The following is a 24,401-nucleotide window of genomic DNA, read 5'->3' as shown; positions in this document are numbered from 1 at the left end:
GTGGTGGAGGACTCGAGGAAAAATAGAACTGTTTTAAAGGTGATCAATACCTCTTTCATATCCTTAATTCCAAAATAGGATAATGCTATGACACCAAACAGATTCAGATGAATAGCATTATGCAATGTGGTGTATAAAATAATTTCCAATAGGCTTAAACCCCTTCTCCCAACTCTCGCATCTGAGGAACAAACTGGGTTTGTGGAAGGCAGGCAAATTCTAAACAATATCATTCAAGCACACGAGGTGGTTCGCTCACTTATAAGTAATAGGAAGGCAGGAATGATTATGCAACTTGACCTAGAAAAGGCCTATGATAAGATAAGTTGGGCTTACATAAGGAGAGCTCTTATAGCATATGGATTTTACCATAACTGGGTAAGATGGATGATGGCCCTTGTAACTACCTCTAGCTTTTCAATCCTGGTAAATGGTTCACCATCCAAGACCTTTAATTCAACGAGAGGTCTCAGACAAGGAGATCCTCTCTCACTCTTCCTCTTTATTCTCATGATGGAAGGGCTAGGTAAAGCTATCAAATCTGCCAAAGCAGAACGTAAAATCTAGGGTCTCAAACACACCATGAACGGAGATGCTTTGACCCATCAACAATTTGTGGATGACACTATGCTTTAGGGAACACCTACGGTTAGGGAAGCTCTAGCCTACAAACAAATCCTGAAAGACTTTGCAATGGCTATGGGCATAGAGGTAAGCCTTAACAAAACAAATATTTTCTTTTTTAATACTGACATTGCTATTCAGAGAAATATATCTAGAATTCTAGGCTTTCAAAGAGATATGCTACCCTCCAAATATCTGGGAGTACTGCTAACGGAAAAACCTCTGAGAAAGACGGTTTGGGAGTCTGTGATTAATAAGCTACAGGACAGAATATGGAAATGGACAAGTAGGTCTTTGAACTTAGCAAGATAACTAGTTCTCACAAAAGCTATTCTAAAAATTGTCCCCATCTTTATGTTTTTAGCCCTTCCAGCTCCTAAAGGAGTCATGCAACTATGCAAAAATATCCAAAGAGATTTTCTTTGGGGCAAAGGGGAAGAGAACAAAAAATGGGCCTTGGTAGCCTAGGAAAAGATCTGTAAACCTAAGTCACATGGAGGTTTGGGACTGGATGATCCTGAAGTGCTAAACAAAGTTTTGGGGGCAAAACTATGGTGGAGATGGCTAAAAGATTTAGCTTCCCATTGGGTCCAAATTTGGAAATAGAAATATGCAAACAATTGGCAATATAGGGGTCACATTAGAATGTTTGGGATCATTAATGGCTCCCACATTTGGAACAAAGCTTGGGAGAATAGAGACATTGTTCAGAAACACAGTTTCTGGGAAATTAGAGATGGAAACCTTGCATGGTTTTGGGTGCATAAGTGGCAACAGGAACCCAAATTTTTAAGAGAAGAATTTGTGAATCTGAAGAACGATACTGACAACAAAAGGTTACTCAGAGTAAATGACTTCTGGGATCAGGAAAAAAGTGAGGGAAAATGGAGGATATGGAAGAACTTGGAATACAATGATGACTCCCCCTTGAAGGCATAGGCAGAAGATCTAACAACTATCCTGGAACAAAGAAAGACTCTGATATCAGCAAATTCAGACCAGCTGAGATGGGGCAATAAAAATGAAGGCAACTTTAACCTCAAAGAGGCTAAGCACATAGACATTTTGCTTGACTTGCCAAATCTGTCCATTCACATCCATATTGTGGAACTAAATTGCCTCAATATTCAGACAAATAGGTACAGACATGGGGAGAATTACCAGCATCTTAAAGAAGTGGAGGAAAAATTTCTCTGATAATGAAACAATCAACAAAGCTTGGGATTTAACTCCAAGCTTTCTAATCTTGGATGTTTGGAAAGAACGCAATAATAGAATATTCAAAAATAGGAAAGGATCTTCCTAGAGCATCATGGAACATATTTTAAGACAGCTCAATGAGACGGTAGGAACTCTCATTAAAAACCCCCCTGAGAACCAAACTAAAGATACTGATGTGTAGATACTAATTCAGTTGGCTATGCAGGGGCTCACCCCAAAGGGCAAAAACAAAAATGCAAATCATATAATTGTTGATAAGGATTTCTGGCAACCTCCCCCTCAAGGTTTTATGAAATGTAATATTGATGGGGCCTCAAAAGGAAACCCGGGCATGGCTGGTTATGGAGGAGTGATAAGGGATGAAAAGGGTTGTATAGAAATCATCTTTCGTAGTAATTTGGGGAAAGCCACTAGCAATATGGCAGAGCTCATGGCCCTGGAGAAATGCTTAGAAATCCTGAGGGACTCAAATCTTCATAACATTATAATTGAAGTTGATTCCGAATTGATTATCAATTTGGTCAAGAGAATTTGCTATGGCTCAGCTCTGGAAAAAATTTTGAGACATTGGAGGCTTCTGCAAGTCTATCAAAGGATTCAATCCCACTTGTAGAACATCAGAACCCTGAGTTTCACTCATGTGCATCAAACAAACAACAAATTAGTGAACATCTTAGCTAATGAAGGCATACTCTATGCTAAAAGCAACAATAAATATAAATGGATAGAGATCCCTAGGGTAGATTGAGGGAAGAGTGTCTCAGATAGGCGAACGCAGACTGCAGGGGATACTAGGAGGTTGTAGTCTTTTGGAAACAGTTGAAGGTTAGTCGACATGAAACAACAGTTCATGGATAGAAACGAAAAGAAAGGTCAGTCCTTAGGTTGGAATATGTGCCCAAAATTCTACAATCCCAAGGTTCTTGGGCTGGTGTCAATTAACAACACAAGTATTTACATGAATTGGAATCATATTACAGAAAGCCTTTTCATTGGCTATGCAAGGAGCTTGGTTAAAGTGTGAGCAGGTAGGAGAAATAGCAACAATCATATCAATTCCGCGTTGCAAATAGCAAGCTGGTTACTAAGCCATTCAGACCCGAAATCAACTTTAACAGTGGCTTTATCAGGCTTCGGGTCCGAAAGCAATGTTAAACAGCGAGCAAGTTACGCAAACTAGTGGGAATCGCATGCATCAGGTGGATTTCGAGTGGATTACATGCGCGAGGGTTATCAGCCAAAACAGACCCAAAATTTTTATAGAGCAGTCTCTAAAGGCTTATTGGGTCCGATTCAAGAGTTAAAGAGAGTGCTTGTTAGCAGTTCGATATTGTTAATGACCATTAGATCTTCGAGGATAGATCAAACGGTCTGGGCTTCCGATTATCTTTTGGGGTTGCGTCGTCATGTTTTTGCGGGCCCTGGGCCCAGATTGTGGGTCTTAGACTCAGTTTCCTAGGCTTTAGGTGGCCCACATCTCTTTTGTACTTGTTGTAATTTGGTTGTATTATCAATTTGAATAGAAGGTCCGACACTTAATTCAGCAAAAAAAGAATGAATATTGGCTTGTATACTTAACCATGAATGATGGAATACATTATAGGACATTTGATTTTATTAGCAATCAACCCCATTTAAACTTTGAATGACCATAGAATGCAACTAGCACAGATGGAACATGCCATTAGCAACATATTAATGACATTTTCATGAAAAAATAAAATGACAAAAATAATTTATGTAAACTTAAAGAAATGTCACGAGAACAGTCACATAATTTTTTTAAACTTATTTGATGATCAAAATTCCCTATGATCAATGTTTTGGTCATCAAATTCCAATCCTAGTGTCATCACATAACCACATCCATCAAAAATGGGTTTGAATAAATAGGACATGACACGGCTTTCATAACCATCAAGTAAATGCCACATCAAGATGGCACAGATGTAGAACTACAACTTGTAATCACCCTCGATCTATTTACTAGAATGGTTTGTACTTTTTTTTCTGTGCTTGGAAGGTGGTCATACAAGTGTCATGCACGAACCATTGGTTCTATATGGATTTTTGTCTACCTTATCATCACTTTCCATCAACATAATAGAATTTGACTTGACTCGATGGAGCCATTTGCAACATTATTTTACCTATTCAACATCTCTTCATGGGAAGGAAGTAGTAAGAAGTGCCTAGATATCACAAAGTTTTGTGGCTTAATGACGAACTTGTCCACATGGCTTATGTATATCTTTGTGATATTACATTTGCGCAGTTCTACATCACATAGATGGCTTAGTTCACACACCTAGAAGATATAATTTTTCACTCCTTTGTGATCTAATGCAAGCTACAACAACTCTTATGATAACAACTAGGAGAGCTTCCACACCAAGCCCATACACTATCTTGAATTTGCAGTAGCCATACCTCTAACAGCTAGGTCAAGAGCTTGAACACACAATACTTAACATTGTCTTGCCCTAGTTCTAAAGCTTCAACAATCCACATAGCACACAATACTTAGCGCTATCCCACCCCAGTTCCAATGCTCCAATAATCCACACAACCTTAATGTTTCAGGCTTAAACCTTCGACTCACACAACTCTCAGCTCACTAAAAAACACTTATATGCTTAGACTCCATGGCTCAAATAGAACATGCAATCACCCATAGGCTTTAACACTCAAAATTCACAACATCACACATCTCTAACGCACATGATTCACACCACGATTCACATAGGTTCTAGTACCAAGACAAAAAAATATGAAACACAAAAAAATGGAAATGGCAATGGGAGACTATTCGTAACCTTTTTCACGTTCATCAAACAAACATAAAAATATATTTACAAAAAGTATAATTCAATTGGACACTTATGAACGTATCTCTAAAAATAGAAACTGAAAATTAAATAAAACATACAATATAATATTTATTTCTAAAAATTTCTCCAGTATTTCACTTATTAATATACCTACCCAAAATTCATGATATACGTACCTAAAATGCATGCCACATTTTTTTTTAATGGTACTTATTTATAGAAATTTCTTCATTATCCCCTTAATAGATATACCCACCTGAAACACAAGCCCTTCAAATGCTTTGGGGTAAAATAATGAATGAAACAAATACATCTGCCAATGTGGTAGCCTTGACACCACATTAATAGCATCTTTTTGCTTTCAAACTTCAAGGATTGTACTTTGAAACATCAAGTGGTGTTAAAATGGGGTCACCTTTCGTACTGTGCTCTGACTCTGCGCTTTGCGGGAATCTACCTTGTTTTCAAATTACATGCCAGCTCCTCAATTGTCTTGACACTTCGCCTTTATAGGCTTTCCACACAACAAAGAAAACATCATTCTACTACAAAAATATTCCTCAGTATTGTAATTATCAATTAATCAAATGTCGAACGAATTTTTCCTTTTTCTTCAAGCCGTAGAGTTGTTGCAGATCAGCATCATCATCCCTCCTCGAGAATCCTTTTCTACCACCCACGCTTCTCATTACTCGATCAAAACAAAGAGGAAGTTTGCAGTCTTGGACAACGTAACTACTAATATTTCCAATTCCCACATATTTTTCACCGACGATGATGATAAACAGGTTCATGTTCAAATTTGCATATCTGATTTCTGTAAACTTATATGAATCGTACACACCACAAATTTATGGTATTTTCAGGTTTTACTTTGATGGGTAACTTGGACTTGGTTCAGCAAGTTCTTGTAATACCATGGGTTGACAAAAAATGGTATAATTTCCTTCACCAGTTCAACATAGAGAACTATCATATATGCCTAGCGCTCTGTAGCCAGCCACTTCCTTGGAAAACACTGGAGGAATCGTTATCTTTTCATTTTTGGTGAATTAGGCATTCATCATTGATGGAAGTCTAGGGTTTTTCCCTTTTAGCGCTCATACTTTTATCCATTGCTTATGCACTGAAATGCTTGTTCTGCACATAGGTTGTGAAGAAAGAATAGCTTGTTCTGCACATAGGTTGTGAAGAAAGAATATTTGGATGGAGTTCTAGTGAACTAAGATATGTGTGTGTGTCTATATATATATATATATATATATACTTGATGAGTAAGCTAGGAGGTAGGGTTTTTTTTGTGTGTTGAGAGTACAAGTTAGTATAGTGGCCAAACACAGAGAGAAAAAAAAAACAAATTAGTGAAATTTTGCTGCCTTGGCTGCTGAGATAGTGTAGTATTGGTAATGGGTTGGATCTATAACAAAGAAAATATATGACCAAACTTAGTACACCAAAGACTAGTTTTTGAGATGAGTACTAAACTAAAATTAAGCTCAAGAGAGAAGTGAAGAGGGTAAATTACTTATTGATAAAGATCATTTAGTAAAAAAAATGTAGTATAAGTGGTGGGTATTATTCTCCATATTTATAAATGGTGAGCTTTACAAATGAACACAGAAGAACTAGAAATAATAAACCTTGGGAATAGAGGAGAAAACTAAACTTACATACTTCTGCCTAACATAATAAATTTACTTAAATCTTGGATCCAATAATAAAAGCTTATCATCTACTATACCATTGAGGCATGAAACAATGAGCACAGTAAAAGAAACGATTGCCGAGGAATCACTAACCTTCTGGTAAACATATAAAAATGAAAACAATAAAATTTGAAACATACATATGCAGAAAATTTACAATGAAAGTGATAATTTGAAATTAACTCACCCAACTCTTGAACAAAAGCCATAGCCGATAGACACGATGAAATAATGGAATCCATACTCCAATTCAAAGGATATTGTAGAAACAAAATAAAGAGCACAATTGAGAAAATTTTCAGTCGAACTAAGATATTCATGATGAAAACTATGTACATTCGTTTCTGGAAGTCATAGCTTACAACCCAGAAGGTTAGCCACAAATAGGAAAGGATTACAAAATAGTTCCCTGAAGAGTTTACTGTAATTATAATGTTTAATCTGCCTCTTGGAAGGCTATAAATTCACCCCATATTTACTAATACATTATACAGAAGCTAGAGGCTACATGCTGTGTGGCAATTCTTCACCTATCATTTGTTACAATAATATACAAAGGAAAAGGAATAAAAAGGAAAAAATATTCTAATCACTAGATATCTAGAGACATGGGTTTCATCCCTGTTGCAACTAGCGAAATCACTCATGTATGATAAGGAAAATTACTTTAAGAACATGTGTAGAGCACCAACCTAAGAAGAAAGGTTTCTTTCACTCTTGCATATGTTGATTTTGCTTGCTTTCACATATCCTAAGAGCGCCTTGGCACATGTGCTAGAGGAAGCTCCAACACACTCTCTTGTACTAGTTGATGTTATTTATCATTAGAACATGTGTTGGACACATTCCCATGGGATAGAAAATCCTTGGATTGTAGTCGACACTTGTTTCACAAAGACTCTCTCTAATTGTCGCACTTGGAGATAAGTGTCATTTTACTATTGCTTAAATGTATGCATGTTGGATTTGGGTATTGTGCATCTTATTGTCATATGTATAATTATGCATGTGTGTGAGATAATGATCATGTCCTATTATGCATTCTCTTTCTCTCCTCTTTGTTCTGCTAATCTCACACTTAGTCAATTTTGGGGTTCTTCCTTGTCCTAACATCTAATGCAAGTTATGAACAAATTTAAGCTTTGGCCAAGTGATGAGTGCATTGTACACTTCTAATCCTTAGTCATGAGCCTAATGTTTCTTACACTTTACCTTTATGCCCATGTTATCGACAACTCCCTTCACATTGCGCATTATTCATCCCTAGAGCACAGTCACTCAACCCTTGTTGCTCACACTTGCTCATTGCACAAAGCCTTGATCAACCTTGCCTCGTGTTGCACATTGAGCACTCCTAGTTGACATTGAAGCCTTATTTAGCTCCTTGTAATGAAAACCTGCACAATACTGAGGCCTCTTTCCGTTCATTTCACATTGAGCATTTCTAGGGCATAGTGACCCAACTTCTTGCTCCTCACACTTTTTATCTTCGCAATGCCTTAATCAAGTCTCCCCCCATTGTGAATTGTGCACTCTCAATGGAAAATAGGGCCATCTCTGGACCCATAAAATGGAAAAATGCACAATGCTTAGAGTCCCCTCCTCAATGACTATGCATTACACAATCACAGTGCCCAAGCTTGTCATCCTTGCCTCTTGGACTTTTCCACTGCATAGAGCCTTTCCTCTTTCCCTTTCCATTTTGAAATGCACACTTATAATGCCCAAACCTCTATCCCCTACCCCCGGACTCAGAGCTCTGCACCCAAGAAGGCCCCTTTCGCATTCCTAGCACATTGTCCCGTCACAGTCAACACCTCACATGAGTAAACAAAGATAGAATAGGTGATTTTTGGATTGATGTTGTCTTGTCATGAGTAAACTTCATTTTCAGGTTCTATCACCATATCATTTAAACATTATGCTCAAGGAGGTCATTAAGAAGGGGTTTCAAAAGGAAACTTGTAGAGATAAGACACAAAGGTGTTATCATGCAAGAGTAAAGGAACCTTGGACCATGAAAGAGAGATGGAAACTCATGTTGAATTATAAGGTTCCAATACTATAACCAGACCCTTTGGAGTGTGAAGATGAAGTACACACAATATCTATCATGAAGGATTGAAGACGTAGCAACAAGGAGAAGAACTTGGCATTGATACAATATAATGAAGTCTTATGTCACAATCTCCAAATTGTAGCTCTTCAAAGTTTCAACACAAGAGTGTTGTTTTATCTCATGTATTTTTGCCACATTATTGGTATAATTAATTATTTAATTTCAAAAATTGGAAAATCTAAAATGTGTGGAATCCCAAGGGTCACACATGGAATGTAAAGAGCCACCGGGATGTCCAAGAGTAATGTAGGAGCTCAAAAATCACATGGGAGCTCAAGATTCATGAGGGAGGTCAAGAGTCACATGAGAGTTGATTAATCACCTCATTTACTGGAAATCAACCCTCATAGCTCAAGCAACAAGGATTTTCACATTAACTTCTCTCGCTTGATATAGGAGAGAAGATCATTCGTTGGAGCAAGTCGTGACTTAATGCTCTACTATTGGGGCTAGTGTTGCATCATTGTAATTATGTATTTGGAACTTTCACTTAATATTTGAAGATCTCATAGCCAACGCACTTTCATGCATGTATCGTCAATGTTGTAAGACTATTATTTTAATGTTTACGGTATATGTTTGTGTTAATATATGCGAAAGAAAGTGAACTATTTCATTGGATTTGGTATATATCTTGTTGAATGTGATTTGCTACTATCTTTCATGATCATTGTTGCTATGTGAACTATTTCGCATGTTAATTAACAATTATTCCTATGATCGTGTGTGCCATTATTAAGAGAGTTTTATTAATTTTATTCTAAAGGTTCACTCTCTATTTTCATGTCCATGAAAGTGCTTCGTATGCATTGCAATTCGTGTTTCACAAAGTTAAGTCACTTGCTTATCACAAAGGTATGTGCATACTTTCTTGTGTTGATAATTACAACCAAGGTAAATCTATAAGATCAATATAATGGTGGTTGGGACAAATTTACAAATGGGGTTCCTATTCCAAACAATGTGATGTCTAGTCGGGGTTTCATTCTTGGAAGATCCCTTGTGTTGGCGAAATTCCAACACCATCAATAGAAAGTTAAAATTTGATAAATTATGAAAAAACCAAGAAAAACCAACCCATTTTTTTTACTATATTGAGTGATTTAGGTACAATAGGGATAACTTTGTAGTTAAATTGTGTTTCAATTTCGCTTCCCTCATTCCAATATTCTATAAATGCTTATTATTCTTGTTATGATTTTCCTACATATGCTTCTTCACTTACCTTTACCACTAGATTTCCCACATGATTATTTCTTACAATACAATCTCTCACTGCTTTTTAATCTTCCTACTCATAGTTGTGATTCATTTTGAAAAAAAATATAAAAATAATTGGTTATGTTTTTAATTGAAAACAACAATTTCATTCCTTTTGTTTGGGCATTTACTAGCATGGATTTTATAGTGTGTCACTGGCAAAGGGGCCTGGAAAAGGTTCAAAATTGCTTGATATATTTTACAGCTTAGAGTATTTCATGGACTACCAAGACATCAATACATGTCTCTAAACTATCAAGACATCAGTACATGTCTCCATTCAAAAGGGACCACTGGAAGTAACCTCCTAGAATCATATCACACTATTACAAGTAGTTCATGAATTGGTAGATTAAAATGTATTACTATTTAACAACATCCCAATATTGGAGTTCATTAATGAAATCAAGGTCATGTTCTAAGAGAACACAATATATAAATTAAGGATCCCTAAAACATCTTATAGAATATAGTCTTGAGTCATTTTTATCTGCAACAAATAACATCACTTACAAGTTTAAAGCGTTTCCAAATAATGTCATCCTAAGTTCAAAGTGCATTGATGGGGTGGACCCAAAAGAATACCCAATTAGATTTAATTAATGTAACTTGATTTTTAAATTAAATATTAATGTATATTACCATCCATAATTGGCCAACTCGATTATAAAAATATCAAAATGACTAAAAATTGGGAATGCTAAAGTGTCTTTGGGAGAACTGCAAGAAAAATAAAAGAATACATGGTGAGTGCCTAAAGAGATGTAACCACACTGTTAAGCCCAAAAAATAGATGGAAACCCTAAACCAATTTTGTTTTTCATAGATTAGCTCCACTAACAAACAAGGACAAGAAGAAGAAAGTGATGATATTCCTTCCATCTACTAGTCTTGTACTTTCTCATTATAATAATTTCATGTAAAGTGACACCAAGGTCAAAGATTTTTCTAAGCCACACAACATGAAATTAAGGGGATACCAGAGTCAAGCTATAAAATTTACTAGTAAGAGGACTATTTTGCTTTCATAGTGGAGAATATGTATGGTGTTTCAGAAAGGCTCCCTGTAACTAGTAACTAGTTACTCTGTGCAACAAAATACATAGATATTTTTTTGGATAGTGGAACTTCATTTCTAGCATCGTTTTGAGTCTTGACTGTGTCAAAGGGGCATGTCGAAAGAACCATGAAAAAGGTTAATATTTAAGAATACTTAGTACCTCGTTGATTTGTAGTTTAGCATGCTTTAAGGAACATCGAGGGACATATCCGTAGTACCATTCTAGGTTCAAATTTGTAATGTTACAAAGGTTAGGTAATGTTTAGGCACAACATAACATAATTTTAATTTTGAAGTTGAGGGTTGACTCCGTGCTTATTATGAACTAATTCTTAGGAGGTCTAGAGTGGAAAATTATGAATTTTAAATTATTATAGTTTGTAGATTCACAATTTCGCTCATAGCAGTTGTGCTAACTTGAGGAACTCTTCAAAGTACTATCCTCATACCATACCCTCCTGATGGAGGATTTAAATATTATTACAAGATCGAGGGTTAAAAATGCTTTAGTGAAATTGAGATCACGTGTCAAATTGGACCAAAGAAGAAACTAAGGACCATAAGAAAATAGTAGTGTATAGCCTCGAGTATGAATAAACGAAATAGTGAAAGCTGGTGATTTGAGTTTTAAATAACACATAGTGCTAGAGTACACCAAATCTTTAGTAAACAATTCTAGAATGAATAAATTTTAAGGTTTCATGCTCTCCAATGGGGATTCTAATTTTTTGATTTCACATTTGAGAAATTGAAAGTAAAATAATGAAGATTGGAAAAATGTGACTAACTTAGACACAAGAAATAAAGTTGCACAAAATTTAATTGACTACAAAAGTGATATATAATAAAATCAGGACTTAATAAATAAATAAATAAAAACTTACACTTTATTGAGAGTGTCTTCCCATCCCCCCTTAGCTTTATAAACTCTCATCTAAGTCGTTGATGTCTCCAAAATTGTTCGGATCGCCATTATATCAACCAAAATGCTCTTCTTCATGTCCTTGCTTCGATGTGGTTTTTTGTTTTATCTTATTTATGGATGCTCACGAGTTCTAAACAAACTAAACTTCTTGATATTTAAACCTTCTCCATTTAGATACAAAAATTTGATACCCATGTTATCAATAGTTATTTTTAGATTGCAGACACAAGAAATTTCCAAGAACCATGAGAAAAACACTACCAAAAATTCTATTAGTTTCTTAAAAAAGTAAAATATCATATCATAGAGTCTCATTGTTGCCGCTATTAGGGTAGGGAAAATGCAAGCTAAAGCTCATCGACACTGTGCCGAGGGATTCTTCCAATGGGGAAATCGACCATGAAACTAAAGAGAAGAGAGAAGAAAAAAGAAAATATTTCTTTTAACAAAACGCCAATACCTGGAATGAGCAATGTCATCTAGATTCTTTACGATGACCTGCTATTGCGGTGGTATGTAAACTCAATTTTTTTTCCTGAAGACACCAAAAATAGAAGAAGAAGAAGCAACATGGGCAAGAAATAAAATTGATATGTACAATTGAATGAATGTTAGCTTGTATAATTAATCATGAATGATGTAATACATAATGTGACACTTGATTTTATTAGCAATCAACCCCATTTAAACTTCAAATGGCCATATAATGCAATTAGCACAGATGGAATATTCCCTTGACAACATATTAATGATGTTTTCCTGAAAAAATAAAACAACAAAAATACTTTTTGTAACTTAAAGAAATGTCATGAGAAACAGTCACATAATTTCTTAAAACATATTTGATGACCAAAATGCCCTATGATGGGTGTTTTGGTCATCAAATTCCAACCCTAGTGTCATCACATAACCACATCCATAAAAAATGTGTTCAAATAAATAGGATGTGACATGGCTTTCACAATCATCAAGTAAATGGCACATCAAGATGACATAGAGGTAGAACTGCAACCCTCGATATATTTAATAGAATGCTTTGAACTTTTATTTTTGTGCTTGGAAGGTGACCGTACAAGTGTCATGCACGAACCATTGGCTCTATATGGATTTGTGTCTACCTAATCATCGCTTCCTATCAACATAATAGAATTTGGCTTGACCCGATGGAGCCATTTGCAACATTATTTTACCTATTCAACAGCTCTTCATGGGAAAGCAGTAGTAAGAAGTGCCCAAATATCACAAAGCTGGGTGACTTAACAATGAGCTTCTCCACGCGGCTTATGTAGATCTCTGTGATATTACATTTGTGCACTTCTACATCACATAGATAGCTTAGTTCACACAGCGAGAAGATATACTTTTGCACTCCTCGGTGATCTAATGCAAGCTACGACAACTCTTATAATAGCATCTAGGACAACTTCGACACCAAGCCCATACACTATCTTGAATTTGTAGTAGCCATGCCTCTAACACCTAGCTCAAGAACTTGAACACACAATACTTAACATTGCCTTGCCCTAGCTCTAATGCTTCAACAATCCACATAATACACAATACTTAGCAATGTCCTACCCCAGTGCCAATGCTCCAATAATCCACAACCTTCACGTTTCAGGGTTAAACCTTCGGTTCACACAACCCTCGATTCACTCAACAACAATTATACGCTTTAACTCCATAACTCGATAAAACAGGGGATCACCCATAAACTTTAACATTCATGTTTCACAACATCACACATATCTAACACACATGTTTCACACCACAATTCACATAGGTTCTAGTATCAAGACAAAAAAAGATAAATATGGGACACAAAAAACGGGAAATGGCAATAGGAGGCTATTCACAACCTCTTTCACATTCATCAAACAAACATAAAAATATATTTACACAAAGTATAATGCAATTCAACACTTACATATCTCTAAAAATAAAAACTGAGAATTAAATAAAACCTACAATATAATATTTATTTCTAAAAATTTCTGGAGTATTTCACTAACCGATATACCTACACAAAATGCATGATATACCTACCTAAAATGCATGCCGAAAAAAAATTAATAAAACTTATTTATAGACATTTCTCCATTATCCCACTAACAGATATACCTACCTGAAACGCAAGCACTTCAAATTCTTTGGGGTGAAATTATGAATGAAAAAAATACATCTGCCAACGTGGTAGCCTTGACACCACATTAACAGTAGCTTTGTACTTTCAAACTTCAGGGATTGTACTTTGAAACCTCAAGTGTTGTTAAAATGGGTTCATATTCAGTACTGCGCTCTGACTCTGCGCTTTGAGGGAATCTACCTTGATCTCAGAGTGCACGCCAGCTCCTCACCTGTCTGGACACTCCGCCTTTATGGGTTTTCCACACAGCAAAGAAAACATCATTCCGCTACAATATTCCTGGTATTGTGATTATCAATTAATCAAATATGGAAGGAATTTTGCCTTTCTCGTCTCACAGTCCAGCAGAGTTGTTGCATATCCCTCCTCGAGAATCCTTTTCTACCAACTACGCTTCTCATTACTCGACCAAAACAAAGAGGAAGTTTGCAGTCTTGGACAACGTAACTACCGATATTTCCAATTCCCAGATATTTCGCACCAGCGATGATGATAAATAGGTTCATGTTCAAATCCGCATATCTGATTTCTGTATACTTATATGAATCGTACACACCACGAATTTATGCTATTTTTCAGGTTTTATCTGATGGGTAACTTGGATTTGGTTCAGCAGGTTCTTGTAATGCCACGGGTCGACAAAAAATGGTATAATTTCCTTCATCAGTTCAACATAGAGAACTATCGTATATGCCTCGCGCTGTGTAGCCAGCCACTTCTTTGGAAAACACTGGAGGAATCGCTACCCTTGCATTTCTGGCCAATCGGACATTCATCACAGATGGCAGTCTAGGGTTTTGCCCTTGTAGCGCTCATACTTGTATCCATTGCTTATGCACTCAAATGTTTTTTTTTGCAAGGAGGTTGTGAAGCAAGAATTTTTGGATGGAGTTGGGTGAACCACTTTTTCACACCCTGGATATCATCCATGCTTTTGGAGTTGGGCCTCCCTCATACCATGGCCAAAACTATCAATCCTCTGCTGTGTTGCGCTTTTGCTGCACCTGTGATTGTAATAGAGATCAAAATATATGGCCAGTGGTATTCTGGAGGGGAGAGGATGTTGTCAAGGGTCTCCAATCCCTCAACATATCTATCTATTGTTGAAAATTTTGTAAGCGCCATGATGGCAGCAAGAGTGGGATGGAAGGAGCCCGCTAATTTCCTTTTTGCCGGAGGATTTGCCCACTATACAGTGCTGTTTGTGACGTTATATCAGAGATTGCCGACCAATCCAACTGTGCCCAAAGATCATTATCCCACATTCTTCCTTTTTTTGGCGGCTCCAATCACTGCCTGTGTGGCGTGGGAAGACATCTCTGGCACATTCGGCTTTGGCTCAAAAATACCGTATTTCCTATCACTCTTTCTATTTGCATCTATCGTGAGTTTTTCACCACTTATTACAGCTGGCATCTTGAATTTCATAACGACGCAGTGCTCGTTGATGTTGTTGGTTGTTCAAACAGGTTGTTCGCATAAGATTCTTTGCGGGATCCAGGTAAACTCTACAGACAGTTCGTCTCGTGTTTAACTTCCGTGGAGACTCTTCTGTCCTCGCTAAAGCTGTGCTTTAGTTTGTCTTTTGAATGTTTCTGTATTTTATTCGACAGATATTCCATAGCATGGTGGGCATACGCCTTCCCAATGACTGCCGTCGCAATCGCTTCAATCAGATACACCGATGAAGTGCGAAGTGCGAAGTTCCGTAGCCAAAACAGTGGCCATCATTTCTGGCTTATCTCAATTGCCGCTGTCGGCGTTCTGGTCATAGCAACTGCTATCCACCATTTGGTTTATGGACACCAAATCATTCCTCTTCCACAATGCTTCGGTTCGCCCTCAAAGAAGAGGAAGAGGAAGAGGACCACCAGTTGTTCCGGATTCCAAATTATTTGTTCAAAACCCCAACTTTAATATCTGCTCCCCTTCAGATTCAGCGCATGCCCTCTATATTGCACCATACCCACCTTCTCATTTTCATTGATACTCATTCGTACGGTTTACAAAGCCAATTCGAATGTTTTCACTGGTGGGAATAGTCATGGCAACAGACCAAGCTTATTATTTGTTTAACATGCAAGAAAAAATGAATAGATCCGATTCAGGCAAAAAGTTCCAAGACTCGATTTAAGCAAGTAGACTTGTTACATATCTTCCAATTATAACAAAGCTCGGTTGGTGTTACGCAACTGTACGTGTAGCCACTGTATGATTTAAAGTAACAAATGGGCAGCCATTTACAATGAAATATCATGTCCGTAATGTTACTATCGCATTGCAACTATGGACGGTGAGCAGAACAGCCGTTTTAATTTTAAATACACTCACAATCAAAGAAACAGGGTTGAAATAAGTAAATGAGAAATAATAGTGAGGAACAGCAGATGAAAAGTTGGCATCAGGGTTGAAATAAGTAAATGATAAATAATAGTGAGGAACAGCAGATGAAAAGTTGGCATCAGGTTGAAATAACTAAATGAGAAATAACAGTGAGGAACAGCAGATGAAAAGTTGGCATCATGTTTGTAGATTTTTGTGCTGGACGCTGCATCTGATAAAAAAAATTATATAATTTTTAATTCGAGCGGCTTCAATATTTTGAAAATAATTAAAAGTATGTGAGTTTCTAAAAATGATTATGAAGACGTCACTTATATGGATGAGATATTCATAATGTTCGTTTTTTTTTAATATTTCTTAATAAGAATTTAGAATGTGTGGTAGAGATTGAAAGTCTAAATTTTGCATTAGAAAGGGGGAATATTGGTTTTTATGATTAGTATTTAGATATTGGAGTCCAAATTCCTAAAAAAAAAAATATTTATTAGCGTAGTTTTATTTTAACTTTGTATTTCTCAAATATTGAAATGGATAAAATTTTTCGAGCTGTAAATTTCTTTGTGGAGTGTAAAACTTGAGGAAAGTTTTGTATTTTGAGAGATTTTTCTTTGGGCACTAGTTAAGATGGATCTAGGTTAGTTTCAATTGTGGATGGTTACACAAAATTTGTTGAACATCTCATTATTCTCATAATTTTAAATACACTTACGCTTAATATGTCTAAGATTAATCTGGTCTTCTTAATTTTAAATTTTCTTAGTTACCCTACTTTGTTGAGATGATAGAGTCTCTTAATAACTTGAACGATGAAAAATGATGAAATAACCTTTTTTAATGCAAAGTGACTATATAACAGTTTTAAATAATAGAAAGTGTGCATAATATCAATGTAGTTAATTACAAATAATCTTCATTGTTATCATTCTCATACTATTGTCACACCTGTTAGTTTCTACCGTTCTTATTGTCACACCTGTTAGTTTTTCCATTTTTCATATCGATCATATGAAAATGGTAGTTGAAATCATAGACCATTCAAATCTTTAACTCTAGCTATTGGAGTAAATTTGATGTATTTTCTCTGTTCTCCAATATTAATAGTAGTTTTCTCCAAAGTCAATCATTATGACTTCTGAAGTGTTAAGCCCAAGTAAGTGTCAATAGTAGTTGTTTCCTATTACCTTGCTTGAATGCAAAGTGGCTAACAATGCTGAATGATGGAAACACGAATAATAAGAATATAGTCAACTACAAATAGTTTATAGTCTCAAGAAGCAAACATTTTAGGTAAGTAAACATTTTACTTAAAATGAAATTTCAAATATTTCATTTATGGTTGAATTACTATAAAATAGAAATCATTGCACATTGTCAATAATTTTTTTTTTTACATTGAAACCAATGCACACTATTAATCTAATTACTTTGAAATTAATAATCATATATCAAGTTACATCAAATGAAAAATCAACATCTACATTGTAATCGTTGCATCTAGTACAAGTGATTGAATAGGATTAGAAATCAACATCTACACGGAAATCAATCCTTCTAGTGCAAGCAATCAAATTGGATTACAAATCAACATCTATACTGAAATCAATGTATCAAGTGCAAGTAATCAAATATGATTAGAAATAAATAATTACATTGAAATCAATGCATCCAATACAATCAATCAAATAGGATTACGAATCAACATCTACACTAAAATCAATGCATCTCTTTCAGTGAAAAACCAAAAGATTCATGCCTTTCTAAATCCTTTTTTTTTACCTTTTGCAAAATCATTAATTTCTCTTATTCTATGGTTAATAATGTTTGATATTATATAATACTATATATTATTTGTATTTGTATCTATGTGTCTCTTTCTTCTTCCCCCTCCATATGTGTGTCTATCTCCCTCCTTCTCTCTTCCCATCCATCTTTGTGTCACTCCCCCTCCCTCTCTCCCCCATCTCTCTCTCTTCTTCTTCTTCTCTCTCTCTCTCTCTCTCTCTCTCTCTCTCTCTGTATCCCTCCTTTATCACTCCGTCTCTCTCTATATATTTCTTGTCCCCCCTCTCGCCCCCCTCCAAATCCATCTCTCTTTCCCTCCCTCTCTCCTTCTTTCACTCATGTGCTTTCTTTTCCTTTCTCTCTCTCCCTTGATCTCCCACCTCCCTTTATCTCTTCACACCATATATCTCTCTCTGCCTTCCAACTTTGCCACTATCTCCCTCCTTCTCTCTCCCCTCTCTCTCCCCCTCCAACTCAATCCCTTCATCCCTGCCTTTCTATTCCTAGGCTATGATAAGATTAATTAAGAGACAAAGAAGGTAGTCCCTCTTTGTCATTAGACTTTGCATCACTTGAATTCAACCTATGAGAGCCTAGATCAAGGATAGGTTAAAGATGTAATACAAACTCTATTAATCTATCTATTAGGCTCTACACTCCATCTAAATCCACCCTATCCCTAAAATTATCATTTTCTATATATAAATCTATTTTAACTTTTACATCTCTTTATCTTAGGCCTAAATCCATTTTAAAAATAAAATTTTTATATAGAAATATTAAATTTATATAAATACAAATAATTTTATATTATATTAAAACTCTCCAACCCAAAATATTAATATATATTAAGTTTAATATATTATGAGATAATATTATAACAACATAAATATATATTAGGTTTAATATATTATAAATTAATATTATAAAAAAATGATATGTTAGCTGGTAATTGACCACATATATATAATAGTTCTAAAGCCGAGCCAGGTAGACCATTGTTTGAACTTGATAGTAGCTTGAACTCAATTGCAGAAAGGTAGACAACAACTTGAACTCAATCGAAGCTAAGAACTGACTGCATATAATAGTTATAAAGTCATAAAACAAACCCTAGTTCGTTTCACTATAGCGCCAAGTATTACATATGCTTCACTATAGACCCATAAACTCAAACACGCAAAGTCGAGGATTCACTACAAAGTATAACCCTAATGTTTGATTTAACCAGCTTCATTGCATACTCACTGAATCTCTAGCCACGTTCCCATAGGTTTCATTGCATAATCCATAGCATCACCATGGAGTCAAGCCGAGATTTGCAGCAGAATTAATACCATCATCGCAGAGCTAAGTTGAGGTTCATCCCAAACTTCACCATAGAACAGTAATGTTTCTGAGTAGTGTTCACCATAGCCTTCACTACAAAATAATGTCTCTGAGCCTCATCGTAGACTAATGGCTCTGACCTAATCTTCACTACAGAATTCACCTACGAAAATAAATCAATGCCAGCTTGATCTATGAACTGTAAAACCATCACAGTTGAAATATCAATGTCAGAGTGAACTGCCAGATGTGGGTTATGCGTCTTGACTAAGTTACCATCGAATTTAAAATGTAAACTTTTTAAAGTCTCAAATATAAAAAATTAAAACATTTAAAAAATAATATTATCTGAATTTAAAACCAATAATTTTTTTAATACCCTTTTTATTTTTAACATAAAATTCTCTGCTAATCTTACACAAAGGCTATATCCAGAATTAAATAACAATTTCAATATCAATATTTTTTTATTTGAGATGTTAATTCTAAAAATTATTTGAGATGTAAACACACTTAAAAGTTACTGGTTACTCCTCATTTCAAATCGTTTGTTGAAAACACCAACATTAATGTCTGCTCCCATTCGAACCAGACCCATAATCTACTTTTCATTGATACTCATACTTACAGTTTTGTGGTGTTGCGCTTTTGCTGCACCTGTGATCGTGCTGGAGTTCAAAATATAGGGCTAGTGGTTTAAGTGGTTTATGGAAGCTAAAAGATGTTGTTCAGGGTTTCTAATTTTTTAACATATTTATATACTAATGATTAACACAGGCAATCACCCACTACAATGATAATTATTAGATATATTTTATTAAAGATTAATTATTTCGGATTATTAATAACTATATAAATAATAATAAGTGTAGTATTTTATATTTATATAATTATATTTATTAAATTAACATTATTTTGTATATTAATATAATATTAATGGTTATATAAAATTTTGCTAATATCTCAATAATCATATTTAAAACTTTAATTTAATCCACATATAACATAATAATAACATTTAGTTCTTATAAATAATATGTATTTATTCTTATCATTATGTTATGGTTAATAATAATTATATATTCATGAATATAAATGCCAATATATTATATATATTTACTTAGAGTATATTAATAATATTAACTATCTGTATATTATATGTTAAATTAAGATATGTTATACTAATATTTCGATATATGTATTATAATAATAATAATAATAATATATATATATATATATATATATATATAATAACAATATTTTTTTATAAGCTTGGTGGGACTACATCTTCATCATGTCTAATATATCACCCCTAGGGGAATTGAACTGGTGACTTCACATCAAGGAGTTCTTTAACAAAGCACCTGATCATCCAAGGCATGCAGAAAAAATATATAATAATATATTATGAAATTTTGTTAACATATTAATAATTATAACTGAAACTATAATATAATTCAAATATAGCATAATACTAATATTTTATTATTATATATCGATTTTTTTACTAATATCATCATATATTTATTAATATAAATGTTAATATATTTCATATATTTACTTAAAGTAAATTAAAAATATAAACTAAATCCAAGTGATTAATAAACTTATTAATATTATAAACTGAAATGAATAATAAACCCAAGGGATAAATGTTATAAACATAAAGGATCAACAAACCCAAGGAATCAAATTAAAAACACATGGGATTAATAAACCCTAGGAATTACCATTTTAAACCCAAGGGATTATTTATATTATAAACCCAATGAATTAGTAAACCCAAGGGATAAATATTATGAAGGGAATGAATCAAGAAACCTATGGACCAATATAAAATAAGAAATGATTAATAAACCCTAGAAATTAATATTTTAAACTCAAGAGATAAATAAACCCAAGGGATTAAATTATAAACCCAAGGAATTATTAATAATATAAACCCAAGGGACTAGTAAACTTAAGGGTTTAATATTATAAACCCAAGGAATTAGTAAACCCAAGAAATAAATATCGTAAACCTAAGAGATCAACAAACCAAAGAGATCAATATTAAAAACACAAGGGGTTAATAAAGCCTAGGAATACATATTTTTAACCCAAAGGATTGATAAACCTATATGATTATTAATATTATAAACCTAAGGGATCAATAAACCATAGGGATTGTTAATATTATAAACCAAACGAATTAATAAACTACAGAAATAAACATAATAAACCTAAGGGATTAATATTAAACCCTATGACTAATATTTAAGCCTTAATATTGGGGTTTAATAAAGCTAATGAATTATTAATATTATAAACCCAAGTGATTAATATTACCAACCCGAAGAATTAGAAAACTCAAGGGAATAATGTTATAAATCCAATGGATGAACAAACCCAAGGGATTATTAATATTATAAACACAAGTGATTATTAAGATTATAATACCAAGGCATTAATATTATAAATAAAAATGATTAATAAACTCAAACGATTAATAAACCCAAAGAATCAATAGAGGCATCAAACTAATATTAAAAACCCAAGTGATTAATAAACCCTAGGAATTAATATTTTAAACTCAAGGGATTCATAAACTCAAGGGATTAAATGATAAACGCAAGGAATTATTAATATTATAAACATAAAGAACAAATAAACTCAAGTGTTTAATATTAATAACCCAAGGAATTAATAAATCCAAGGGAAAAATATTATAAACCTAAGGGATCAATATTAAAAACACGGTGGATTAATAAAGCGTATGAACTAATATTTTAAACCCAAAAGATTGATAAACCCACATGACTATTAATATTATAAACCCAAGGGATCAATAAACCCTAGGGATTGTTAATATTATAAACCCAATAAGTTAATAAACCAAAGGGATATACATTATAAAGCTAGGCGATTAATATTAAACCATAGGAGTAATATTTAACCTTTAATATTGAGATTTAATAAACCCAAGGGATTATTAATATTATAAACCGAAGGGATTAATATTACCAAACCCAAAGAATTAGAAAACTCAAGGGATTAATGTTATAAACCTAATGGATCAACAAACCCAAGGAATTATTAATATTATAAACACAAAGGATCAATAAAACCAAGTGATTATTAATATTATAAACCCAACATATTAATATTATAAATACAAATGATTAATAAACCCAAACGATTAATAAACCCAAAGAATCAATAAACCCAACAAACTAATATTAAAACCCAAACGATTAATAAACCTTAAGAATTAATATTTTAAACTCAAGGGATTAATAAACCCAAGGGATTATTAATATTATAAACCTAAGGAACTAATAAACCCAAGGGTTTAATATTATAAACCCAAGGAATTAGTGAACCCAAGGGATAAATATTAAAAACCTAAGGGATCAACAAGCCCAAGGGATCAATATTAAAAACACAAGAGATTAATAAAGCCTAGGAATTAATATTTTAAACCCAAAGGATTGATAAACTCACATGATTATTAATATTATAAACCCAAGCGATCAATAAACCTTAGGGATTGTTAATATTATAAACCCAACAAATTAATAAACTAAAGGGATAAACATTATAAACCTAAGGGAATAATATTAAACCCTAGGACTAATATTTAACCCTTAATATTAGGGTCTAATAAACCCAACCAATTATTAATATTAAAAACCCAAGGGATTAATATTACCAACCCAAAGAATTAGAAAACTCAAGGGATTAATATTAAACCCTAGGACTAATATTTAACGCTTAATATTAGGGTTTAATAAACCCAAGGGATTATTAATATTATAAACCAAAGGGATTATTAATATTATAAATACAAGGGATCAATAAACCCAACAAAGTAATATTAAAAACCCAAGTGATTAATAAACCCTAGGAATTAATATTTTAAATTCAGGGGATTAATAAGCCCAAGGGATTAAATGATAAATCAAAGGAATTATTAATATTATAAACTTAAGGAACAAATAAACTCAAATGTTTAATATTATAAACACAAGGAATTGGTAAACCCAAGGGAAAATTATTATAAACCTAAGGGATTAAAAAATAGAAGGGTTTAATATTAAAAACATAAGGGATTAATAAAGCCTAGGAATTAATATTTTAAACCCAATGAATTGATAATCCCACATGATTGTTAATATTATAAACCCAAGGGATCAATAAACCCTAGGTATTTTTAATATTGTAAACAAACAAGTTAATAAACTAAAGGGATATACATTATATAGCTAAGGGATTAAAATTAAACCCTAGAACTAATATTTAACCCTTAATATTGGGGTTTATAAACCCAAGGGATTAATATTATCAACCTAAAGAATTATAAAACTCAAGGGATTAATATTATCAACCCAAAGAATTAGAAAACTCAAGAGATTAACATTAATTATAAACCCAATAGATCAATAAACCTAGTGAATTATTAGTATTATAAACACAAAGGATCAATAAACCCAAGGGATTTTTAATATTATAAACGCAACATATCAATATTATAAGTACAAATGATTAATAAACCCAAGGAATCAATAAACCCAACCAACTAATATTAAAAACCCAAACAATTAATAAACCCTAAGAATTAATATTTTAAACTCAATGGATTAATAATATTATAAACCCAAGGAACTAGTAAATCTTAAAAGAAACATATTTGACCATGACCCATTTTCATATTGAGACAACTTTTTTCTCAATGCAACATTCCACCATGGTTGATTTTCATATTGACAAAATCTTTGTCACAATGTGACGTTGGACCATGATTGACCACGATTATAAACCAAAGGGTTAATATTATAAATTTTATGAATAATTTTATACCCTTGGAATATGAACCCTTAGATTAATAAATCCAACGAATTGATATTACAAACCCAAGGAAATAATAAACCCAAGGGATTAATACTAAAAAACCAAGGGTTTATAAACCCAAGGGAATAATATTAAACCCAAGTGATTAATATTATAAACCCTAGGTATATAAACCCTTAGATAAATACTATAAACCATGAATTAAACGTAGTTGACCATTGTTTA

General features: G+C 33.7%; 1 pseudogene; it reads left to right on the top strand.

Annotated features, from left to right (window-relative positions):
- The first annotated feature begins 5,263 nt into the window (after positions 1–5,263).
- LOC149238195 (guard cell S-type anion channel SLAC1-like) lies at positions 5,264–15,879 on the top strand (annotated as a pseudogene).
- Positions 15,880–24,401: the final 8,522 nt, after the last annotated feature.

The sequence above is a fragment of the Pinus tabuliformis genome, chromosome 8, assembly GCF_031772625.1.
Source record: "Pinus tabuliformis cultivar Carrire ecotype Pingquan chromosome 8, CPIR1, whole genome shotgun sequence".
In the NCBI taxonomy this organism is placed as follows: Eukaryota; Viridiplantae; Streptophyta; class Pinopsida; order Pinales; family Pinaceae; genus Pinus; species Pinus tabuliformis.
This window is presented reverse-complemented; position numbering and strand designations above follow the sequence as displayed.